Here is an 11109-nt window from a genome sequence, read left to right on the forward strand (position 1 = left end):
CGGTTTACCAGTATTACCGCTCGCTACAATTTTCAATTAAATATTTTAAGTAACTGGTCTCTTAATAGCTTCTCAAACAAAACATTTTTAATCTTCAAATTTTGATAGTCATACCAAACTTATACTGTTGTTTAGATCGTTTCGTTCAATTTACTATATATATTTTGCTAATTTGTTGTCATTTCCGGTAAAAATTGCAATTAATGTAAAGATATTTTTTAATGAAACCAAGCGTTTTATTTTATTTATCATTTTTGTTGTTATTTATTTATTATTATTATTATTGAATATGAGTACTGCAAACAGAATCGTTCGGTATTTAAGATTTACAAAACATTTTTCATAATTTGCGTAATATCTCAAAGAATAATTCAACAAAAATTTCTCAGATTCAGCATAAAATTCAGTTTTTAGTTTTGCTTTCAAAAGGATTGAAATGAAATCAATAATAATATTTTGTTCCGGCCTATAAATATATTTCAAAAATTATGAAGTCTAAATTTTATGCAGTAAGGTATCATATTCTGAGAAATATTCTGGACGCACCAAATTTTAAATAAATGAATGAATGTTTCTATTTTCCACGATTAACTAAGACTGATTTCTGAAGTTTTGAATGGTAAAAATTTAGAAAAACTCAACATTTTCACAATCTTAGGCCAATTAATCTTGAGAAACCTGCGCGCTGATTGGCGTATTTTCTTTAAAACGATCGATGGAAAATCTAAAATTATCCTTTTTTTTTTTTTTTTTTTTTTTGAATAGCGATATTCAAATTTTTATAAATCAGTCAGTTTAAAAAATTGATTTTGTTGATTGGTAATTAATTCTTTATTTAAAATATTAGTGTTTCAAGAGCCTTTTGTTAGATCGGTTTCCACAGCAGAAGCTTTATGTAAAATCAAAAATTCGTTATATATTAGAGTATTTATTGGATCAAGTTACATAAAATATAATCATTTTCCATTTAGACCATTTTAGCAGATCTGTGTCTATTACTAAAGGTTTACAAATTAGCAGTGTGACCCTGATTTGAATGGATATCTTGTTCATATTAAACAAAACTTGCCTTAAAATAAAACTGATTTATTGGATTAATAATACAGATAGCGTAAAAGATCATAAAATAATTTTTCTTGAATTTATTTTTTAGAAAAAAATAATATTTCATATTTGTTTCATTTCCTACAGACACGTGACGAAAATCATATTTTTGCAGATTTTATTTCCAAAAAGATTTAATTTATTTTTAAATGGAGCTATAATCGATGTGATGGCAACACTTTGAAACGTGCTCGTGCAGCTTAAATTTTATTTTTATTTTGTACGAAAAAAATTGTTGAAAAATATAATTAAATTATTTATTTAAAAATTAATTAAAAATAGAAATTTAATTTTAAGGTTAAAACATTGGTATCATTTAAAAGATAAATTTTTGATCTTTAACTTGATGTAAAAATCTTTTTTATGCGGTAATATTTTAGTAAGTTATAGCAGAAACACGCTAAAATTTCGCTTATTTTTTAAATAAATAAAATTCTAATTAAAAATTCGAAAAATAACCCCGAGGTGCACATTCCCGGCCTCCAAGGTATACACGTGCCAAATTTCGTAGCTGTTGGTCGAACGGTCTGGCCTGTAGAGCGCCAACACACACACACACACATTCACACACACACACATTGAGCTTTATTATAAGTATAGATAATGAAAATGTCTAATCCAAAATATAGTCGAGACTTTTTAAATTATTTAGCTATAAATACGAAAACATAAATCGTCTGTTGGCGATCGCCGGAAGGCAAGGCAGACTTGCTAAATCACTTGTTAGCAATATCCGGAGTTAAAGGGTTAAAGATGAAACATTTTTAAAAGTCTAGAGTTGCATTTTAACTGACAAATATTTAGATAGGCAGATAGACAGACAGATGCTAATCTCAAATAATGTTTAAAAGACTACTTCAAACTTTTTTAATGATTAAAAAATTTAAATTTAAATATTTAATGATTAAAATTTAAAAATTGAATCATAACGCTTACATATTCTATAGATTTTTAGCACCTTATGATAATTTATTTGAATAAATGCAAAGCTATCAAAATAATAAATTGAAAGTCGAAATGAAGTCCTCTTTTTTTTCACTTTTTTTTTATAAATTCATAATTAAAAGTTTATAGAGTCTTAAAACAACATAATAATAATGTTTGTGTGAGCTTATTATTTGAAATTCATAAATAATAGCAAACAATAATTTTTTATGATTGATTAATAAATACGACAAATTTTATCACAGAATAATATGAATAATTAAACTGAAGACGAATTTTCAGTGACCGACCGGTATTTGGTTTCTTACATTCAACAAATATAATGTCTATATATTAAAAATAGGGGAATCAAAGAATAAATTCCTCAATACCAAACGCTGATCCAGTTTCTCCAATTTGTACTTCATATGAACACTAATTTTCCAGAGGAACGTCATCAATAGATGCCTGCCCTACAACTGTCCAATTTTGGGAGGTATAGATAAATAAAACTGTGGCAGAACACCTAGCTTCAACAATTAGAGTGATTTCACGAATTTTATTCTTTATTTTGCATGGACAGATTTAAAAAATCAAAAATTCTATGTTTATTTTATAAATTTAATTTAAAACAATACTTTCAATTGCCATGAAAAGTTATAATTCATCAAAGCTGGTTGATATGATTAAATTGTTCTGTTATTAGATGGACTACTGTTCACCGAAAGTTGATAATTTTAACTTGAAAATTATTTAATTTCTTAATGTGAAAATATTTCATTTTTTCCTATTTCCAACCGCGTCATTAGAATTTTGAACATTCATTGCGCGAGCAATGAAACTTGCACTTTTATTTTTCCCTTATAAGTATAAATTTAAATGTACGCGCTCAAAAGTGATATTTTTTACATCCTACTAATTGATTTCCACCATGACATCTTTTATTGTATATCCAAATAAAGATTTTTTTTTTAATTTTATAAGCGACACAGTTATTATTGTTCTCTTAACTCTGATAATTTTGATTCTTAAAGGTTTTTGCGTCAAATATTTAGTGTTTTATCAATAAAATCATTGCGATGCCACTTTCAACATATGCAAGCTGTTGAGAAAAATTTCGCAGTGGTCGTTTTGCTGTTTAAGGCAGATAAAAGAAAAGCTTTCGAACTTGCTTAGCCCACCCCTGCCGGGATTCGAACCCGGGACCTTTGGATTAGAAGTCCAACGCGCTATCCACTGCGCTACAGGGGCTCTGCGATGACCTACTCTGTGCATATCACAAATGCATAAATATTCCATTTTCATTCATTTAGGTAACGCTAAGCTATAAAAAGAACAGGTGCACGCGATAGCTTCATCAGAATTAATATCTCCGTCTCGCTTCAGTTACTCACGTTTTATTGCTTATCTAATCATAAGAGAAGATTCTGCTGAGATAAGTAAATTTAGATTATCTGCTGCTGCGCCAATGAATAATTTCCCTTTCTATGATTGCCAAGAGTCAGATATCAGTTTTAAAACAGAACTTCAACAAACACTACGAAAATATTTAAATTTGTCACAAACGTCTGGACTATGTGTTGACATCCTCCTTGAAGCCTCTCAGAAAACAACACTTAAATAAAGTTTTTTTAAATTATTAAAGATCAAAACAACTTATCTTTTTCATGTAATAAATCTAGGCAAAAATGTCCTATGATACCGTTTAAAATAAATGGTGGTTTCGACTTGAGGACTAATACTCGATAGCCAAAGCTGACCTTTTTTGGCGAGTTCTCACCATTGGCATTTCGGACAATTTTTATTGCAACCTTTGATACATTTGTTTTTATTTCTTTAACCATCTAAGAGCGCAGATGTTTAGTTTGTTTTTCAACGGTTAGCATGATTTTGTCAAGTTTGGGGAAGAATTGGGCAAGGTCGGACTCAGTAAAAAAACAGTTTATTTTGTTTTCAAACTTTTCGTTGTTGCAAACCGACTTTCAGACTTCTTGGACTAAATGGCATAAACATATAGATGAATATCTCACAATGACAGCAGCATGATTTATTACTGACTCTAGAGAAGGAGTTTTTTTTTTTCTCTCTCTCTATTTAAAATAAAATAAGGTATTCAAGTACAGAGATATCAAACATCGCATATATACAAGCCACATTTTAATTCATAATTTAGACACATATTTCGAAGTATATGAAGTATATGAATATTCAAAGTATATTTGCTCATGAATAAAAATTTCCACCACGATTAAGTTATGATTAATAAAAAAGAGTATCTTGAACTTATTTTTTCTTTTATTCTGGTTAATACTGGTTTATACTTAAAACTGTTCAGGTTGCACAGGATTAATCAAAACGATGGGACAGATTTAAGATATTTGTTGCCAAAAAATGACAATAGCTAGAGGCTAATACAATAATCACTGGACAGCGAAAAGTTCAATGTTTTATTTTATGTATTCGTTTCTCCGGGTAAAAGGAGGACTGTTGTTCGTTTACTAAAAAGCAGAAAACACCTTAAGAAAAGTCGTTTTGTGTACAGTCGTAGACAAATTGTGGATCCATTGTTGCATTTGCGACGTGCATTTCGTAGCAAGTTCAACAAAAGACCATCTTGTCATAAACAGATTTAAAATTGGTACTAAAAATTAATAGAAATTTGCTGCATATACAAAGGGTCATACATGTCATAATGGCCTACTTAGTTAAATATTTTTAAACAATATTTAACTCATACTATTTTAGAAGCTTACAGCGTTATCTTCAATGTGCTATGCATTTCCTTAATTTTTTTGTCTGTATATTCACGCATCTAATTATATCAAAGGAAAGGGTTGTAGTATTTGAAAATGAATCTACATATATTGTCTTCTTATTACAGGGTAGACAAAAAGTCGGTAAAAATTTTAAAAAATTATAAAACGCGGAAAATTTAGCAAAGTGAAAAACGGTTTGTAGATTTAACTTCGATAAGTCACGGGATTTTTCTTTAAGATAAGAAAAAAAAAATTCATAAAACAGTCAACAGGTGGCCTTTTGTACATAAGTAAAATAAAAGACATGCAAATAATAAAAATAACGTTACCAAACTATTTATTATAGCAATATATATTCTACATGTCCGCCAACACAGGCAATAACACATTGGAGGTGTATCACAAATCCAGCAACGGGAGAATACAGCATGTCCGGCTGTATACAAGACAGTTCTCGACGGATTGCATCTTTCAATTCCGATAGATTGGATGAACAGAATCGATACACCTGGGATTTTGAATTTCCCCATAGCCTGCTGGTCTGTTTTTGTCAAATCTGGAGACCGATGAGGCATGGAAACTTGGCTTCTGCCAGCTTCCCGTGCACTGCTAGTCCCTGCAGCGGATTCTGTCTCTAATGTTTCCATTTAGGCTCCAACGCGAGCCGAACATGTCTGCCTTAGACTTGGTCATCTGGTCATTACACGATCCACCAGCGATTCGGTTTTCTCGAATCACTGAACAAGATTTATGAGGCCTGCTGCTATGAAAGGCCCTTTTCCAGTCTTCACATTTTTCTGAAGTCGGAACTTACGTAGTGTAACAGTCGCTGATTACTGGTTCATGTAAAACAGCTTCATCAACAAAGCTCTATCTTTTCCACTCAGCATCCTTGTTCACATAATGGCATGCAACGGAGAACTGGTTCTGAATTAAGAGCATAAGTATTTATAATTGCCTGTCTCATTTGCCCATTTCCAACTAAGTCGTTTGTATCAGCGCCATCTGTCGGGTTTTTTTATCTTAAAAAAATATCCCTCGAGCAATCGATGCAAATCCTGCAAACTGCTTTTTATTTTCATATTTTTGGGGGTTTTATGAATTTTTAAAGTTTTTACCGATTTTTTGCCCATTTTTTATTAATGTTGGATTCTGAATCTAAAGCTGAATTGCAAGTGCAACGAAATTTCAAAAATTTTATTCAAAACATGATTTATATTAAAACTACTGATAATGGAAAAATAAATCTAATCTTCATATCTTGTAATCAACAAAAAGTCAGGATGAAATATTAGTAGAAGCAATAAAATGAATTGAGTTTCACTTCAATGATAAAATACATTGTAAAATACGCTTAAATAATTATTTTAAAAAACAAAAAAAATTATACGGCAAAAAATTTATATCTCTAAAAAGCAAATTTTTTGAATTTTGAGATAATACAAAGAATGCTTTTATGTCATAATATTTTCGGAAGTTATTACGGAAAGCCACCAAAATTTACTTACTATAAAGCGTCGTGGGTTTCAAATAAAGTACATATGCTATGAAAGAAAAGTGGAAGTGAAAATTTACTTACTAGAAAGCGCCGTGGGTTTCAAATAAAGTACATATGCTATGAAAGAAAAGTGGAAGTGAAAATTTACTTACTATAAAGCGCCGTGGGTTTCAAATAAAGTACATATGCTATGAAAGAAAAGTGGAAGTGAAAATTTACTTACTATAAAGTGCCGTGGGTTTCAAATAAAGTACATATGCTATGAAAGAAAAGTGGAGTTGAAAATTTACTTACTATAAAGCGCCGTGGGTTTCAAATAAAGTACATATGCTATGAAAGAAAAGTGGAAGTGAAAATTTACTTACTATAAAGCGCCGTGGGTTTCAAATAAAGTACATATGCTATGAAAGAAAAGTGGAAGTGAAAATTTCAGTTCCGAATTAAAATCCAAAGAAAGCAATTTTTTAAAAATATTAACAAAAGCCCTTGATTGAATGTTTTAATAGATAGATTTAAATTTTATCATAGCATTAACAACAGAGTGTGAGTCAAATTATAATTTAAAAAATTATTGAAGATAAAAAAAATTGTACAGAAATGAAATTGATATCATTAAAAAGCTATTATTTTTAAATTTTAAGATAATTTCAAAACTATTTTCGTGAGATAATAAGATAAGATTCGTAAGATATTTTCTTAAGTTTGTGAGTGTAAGTTCTTAAGTTTGTAAGTTGTAAAATGATTTGCCAACGAACGTCCATTTTCGTTGGCAAATCATAGCGATTATAAAATAAAAACGATTAATCTAATTTTTGCAATCGGTAAATCGTTGTTTGATATTTATTATCTTATTTCTATAATCTTGATTTCTTCTACATATTCTTTCATTTCATTGAATGAAGTTTTAGGTAAGATGGCGATTTCTCTCCCGATAATTTCAAATATATATTGGAGATATTTTGTAGCTCTACTAATTAGCCAGGCGAAGCTTGAATTAAAGCAGTGGTTCTTAACCTTTTTAAACCGCGTCCCAAATTTGAGAAATATGTTCATGTCGCGACTCAAAAAAAAGTCAACATTTTTTCATTGCTTTGTTTTAGATCATATTTTTAAAAAATCTTCAATCCTGCGATGATGATTTTTTTTAACTTACAAATTTTTTATTTATTTCTTTAATAATAAAGATAAACAAAAGTACTTTTCGATCCAAGGAAAATTTAATTAATAATCAAGTGTTTTTAATAATTCTTATTGACCAAATTAAAATATATTTATAACTTTCTGAAAATAATTGACATTTTAACTTATTCCTAAAAAAAGAGAAATATCAATACATATGTTAATTCTTTTAAATTTTAAATGCAAGTCATACAATTTTAATGAGAACCTTGTGCTTGAATACGTTTTGAAAGATCTTCACACCTCGGTTGAATGCTTGTCAAGGAGCACCTTATATCTATTTCAGGATTTAACTTGTTCCGGTAATTGTTTTTGATTACACACAGAGCCGAAAAACCAGCCTCACACATATATGTTGTTGCAAAGGGCAATAATACTTTTAGGGCTTCTTTAACAATTATTGGCTTTTCGGTTTTTAATTTTAACCAGAAAGCACATAAAGATTCAGTGTTTTTGTAGAAATTGTATCGAAGTGCTTGGTCACTTTGTATTTCTATTAATTGTTCTTGAAATTGATTAATATTAACAAATTCCTCATGCAAATCACTTACATCAAATCTTGTTAATCACATTCATTTTCGACTGTTGATATTTATTCAAGTCGTAATTTCTAAAATGTCTGAAATTTGGTGTATTACTAACTTTTTTGGTTCAACTCAGCGCGACCCAAGAAATATGCTTCGCGACCCAATTTTGGGTCGCGACCCATAGGTTAAGAACCGCTGAATTAAAGGAAGCTGTAAAAATATTCAATGAAGAGTCTGAAACGTTCGTATGACGGCTTGTTTACATTTGATGGACTATTACTATTCAACAAGAAATAATGAGAATGGCACGTTCCTTAGCATTTTACATACAAAGATCGGACAACCTCAGAAGAATGTTAAAATATAAACCCAACGCAAAACTTCATTGGATAAAGGCCCATTTTGGTGTAATGGGTAACGAGTACGCCCATTCTCTAGCCAAAAAAGCAACTGAAAAAGAAACAATAGATTTTCATCTAAAAATTCTTAAGCCATGGATTAAACTTAAAATTAGAAACTCATTTTTGCGAAAATAACAAACTAGATGAGAATTATCTAACAATTCAGGGTTTTTTTTTTTTTTTTTTTGGCTTGTTGCTTTTAGTGAATTCGAAAAGATGCCAAGGAGACTTTTATATAAATCAAATTTTGACTACTCGTGATTGTTTCTCAACATAAGAAAGTCGTTTCTTTGGATAATGACCAGACTGCGACTGCGGTACTAATGAGGGAAACGATGGACACTATACTTATGGATGTCCAGACTAATACGAAAAAAATTATCTCCAAACAGTTATAGAACTATGGGAATTTTAGAATTGATTTGGCATAAAACTGGAAAAACTGCGATTAAGAACATAGTACAAAATATATTGGAAACTCTCTTGCATAATATTATTTAGAATTCAATTTATTAGCGTCCGTTTTAAAGCAACACTAGGGCTATTTTGGGACGGACCTCTTAATTTTGAGCCGCGGTCAGATGACGAAAATAACACCTGAGCTGGCCTTCACCTCTTCAAGCTTCCGCATAATATCAGTGGGAGGACTTTTGGTCACCTTAAACTCACCAGTTCCGAAGTCGAGGCCACCACGGCACCTAGAGCTATTTAGAGAGTACAATATGAGCTTTGAGTTTTCAGCAGCATTGAGTTGAAATTGACTTTTCAGCAGCATTATGTTTTGCGAAATGTCATATATTAATTGTATATATGCTACTTTTTCTTATTATTAAAAGTATTTTAAATTACCTTTTATTTATACTAGAATCTTATTGTTCACTTTTATGGCATGTTCGAATTTATATTTATTTATATTTTCCTTTTTTTATTTTCTTGTACTTTTATTGCTATTATTTTATATTATGATTGTTATTCTGCATTTTACTTTATTATTTCATATACTGTAATTTTTCCAAATTCTCTTAGAATTGTAGATTTTATGGTTCTTAAATTTCTACTTATACAATGTAAATTTGTGTAATATTTAATTCATATTGTTTGAAGGTATAAGATATGACGAGTATGAAAAATCAAATCTCTGTTGTACCTATCTGATTTGTTCTGTCAATACCGATTTTCGCTAGACTATTTTGAAAACTTTTGCATAGCCGATACTCGGATTTCTCTATTTTGGATATGCAGATTGGTAGTCTTTGATGGCCAATAACAATTTTATTTAAACCCTGATATTTTATTTCAAATAAGTCAAAAAATGATTTTATCTTCACGGATAGTATTTTTTAACTATCTAATCCATGATCAGCAAGATAGAATCAACTCTTTATTTATAGCTATCTAATCCATGATAAGCAAGGGATAATCAATTCTTTATTTTTAACGACCTAATCCAAGAACAGCAAAGGAGAATCAACTCTTTATTTTTAGCTTTCTAATCGATAATCAGCAAGGGAGAATCAATTCTTTATTTTTAGCTATCTAATCCAAGAACAGCAGGGGAGAATCAACTATTTGCTTTTCACTGTCTAATCCATGATCAGCAAGGATCTATTTTTAATCTAATCCATGATTAGAAAATTAGAATCAACTCTTTATTTTTAGCTTTCTAATCCATGATCAGCAAGAGAGAATCAACTCTTTATTTTTATCTATCTAATCCTTGATCAGAAAAGGATAATCAACTCTTTATTTTTAGTTATCTAATCCATAATTAGCAAAAGAGAATAAATTCTTTATTTTTAGCTATCTAATCCATAATCAACAAGGGAAAATAAACTCTTTATTTTTACCTATCTCACCCATGATCAGCAAGGGAGAATGAACTATCTGTTTTTCACTGTCTAATCTCCGATCAGCAGAGAAAAATCAACTCTTAATTTTTAACTATCTAATCCATGATCAGCAAGGGAGAATCAACAATTTGTTTTTAACTATCTAATCAATGATCAGAAAAGGATAATCAACTCTTTGTTTTTAGCTATCTCATCCATGATAAATAGAATCAGCTATTTATTTTTAACTATCTAATCCATGATCAGCTAGGGACAATCAATTTTTAGGCGCAAGCAAAACGTAATGGCTTATAGCCATGATATCAACGCAATTGTAAGACGTAATTGTTTTCACATAAATTTCACTCTGATATTCTACTGTATGTGTCTCAAGAAAATAAAAAAACTTTCAAGCATTTTGTTGTTGTTGCTCTTGTTGTTAGGAATGTCAATACGCAAACTATTGAATATCACTGAAAATTATTTTTTTTTTTTTATTCCTTATAATATTATACCGAATTGGCAAATACTCGTGTCCAAATACTATAATATTTTCCAATACATCAACTAGAAATAAAATAAATGTCATGAGAAAATAAACTTTTATTAAGGTGCATAGAATACAACAGGATGCATAAACATTTCCACAGATCTTGCAACAATAGATGCTATAAGAGTACAAAAAAAGCGTAAATAAAAATAACGACCCCACTAGTTTTTTGCACTATAATAAAATATACAAAATTCATAAGCTCTCGTATTTAACTGTCGTACTTTCTTTGAATCAATATCTAAAAGCGAATGTCTTCGCAAACATTATTTTCACATAATGATTTTGGTACAATGAAGAAAAGAAATCAAAATGGCATAATTTAATCTTTAAGATCACAC

At 29.8% G+C, this 11109-nt stretch overlaps 1 non-coding gene across 1 annotated transcript; it reads right to left on the reverse strand.

The window, feature by feature from the left end:
* Positions 1–3206: 3206 nt before the first annotated feature.
* Positions 3207–3279, reverse strand: Trnar-ucu (transfer RNA arginine (anticodon UCU)). The gene has a single exon. It is a non-coding gene; the product is annotated as a tRNA-Arg (tRNA).
* Positions 3280–11109: the final 7830 nt, after the last annotated feature.

The sequence above is a fragment of the Argiope bruennichi genome, chromosome 1 (genome assembly GCF_947563725.1).
Source record: "Argiope bruennichi chromosome 1, qqArgBrue1.1, whole genome shotgun sequence".
Classification (NCBI taxonomy): domain Eukaryota; kingdom Metazoa; phylum Arthropoda; class Arachnida; order Araneae; family Araneidae; genus Argiope; species Argiope bruennichi.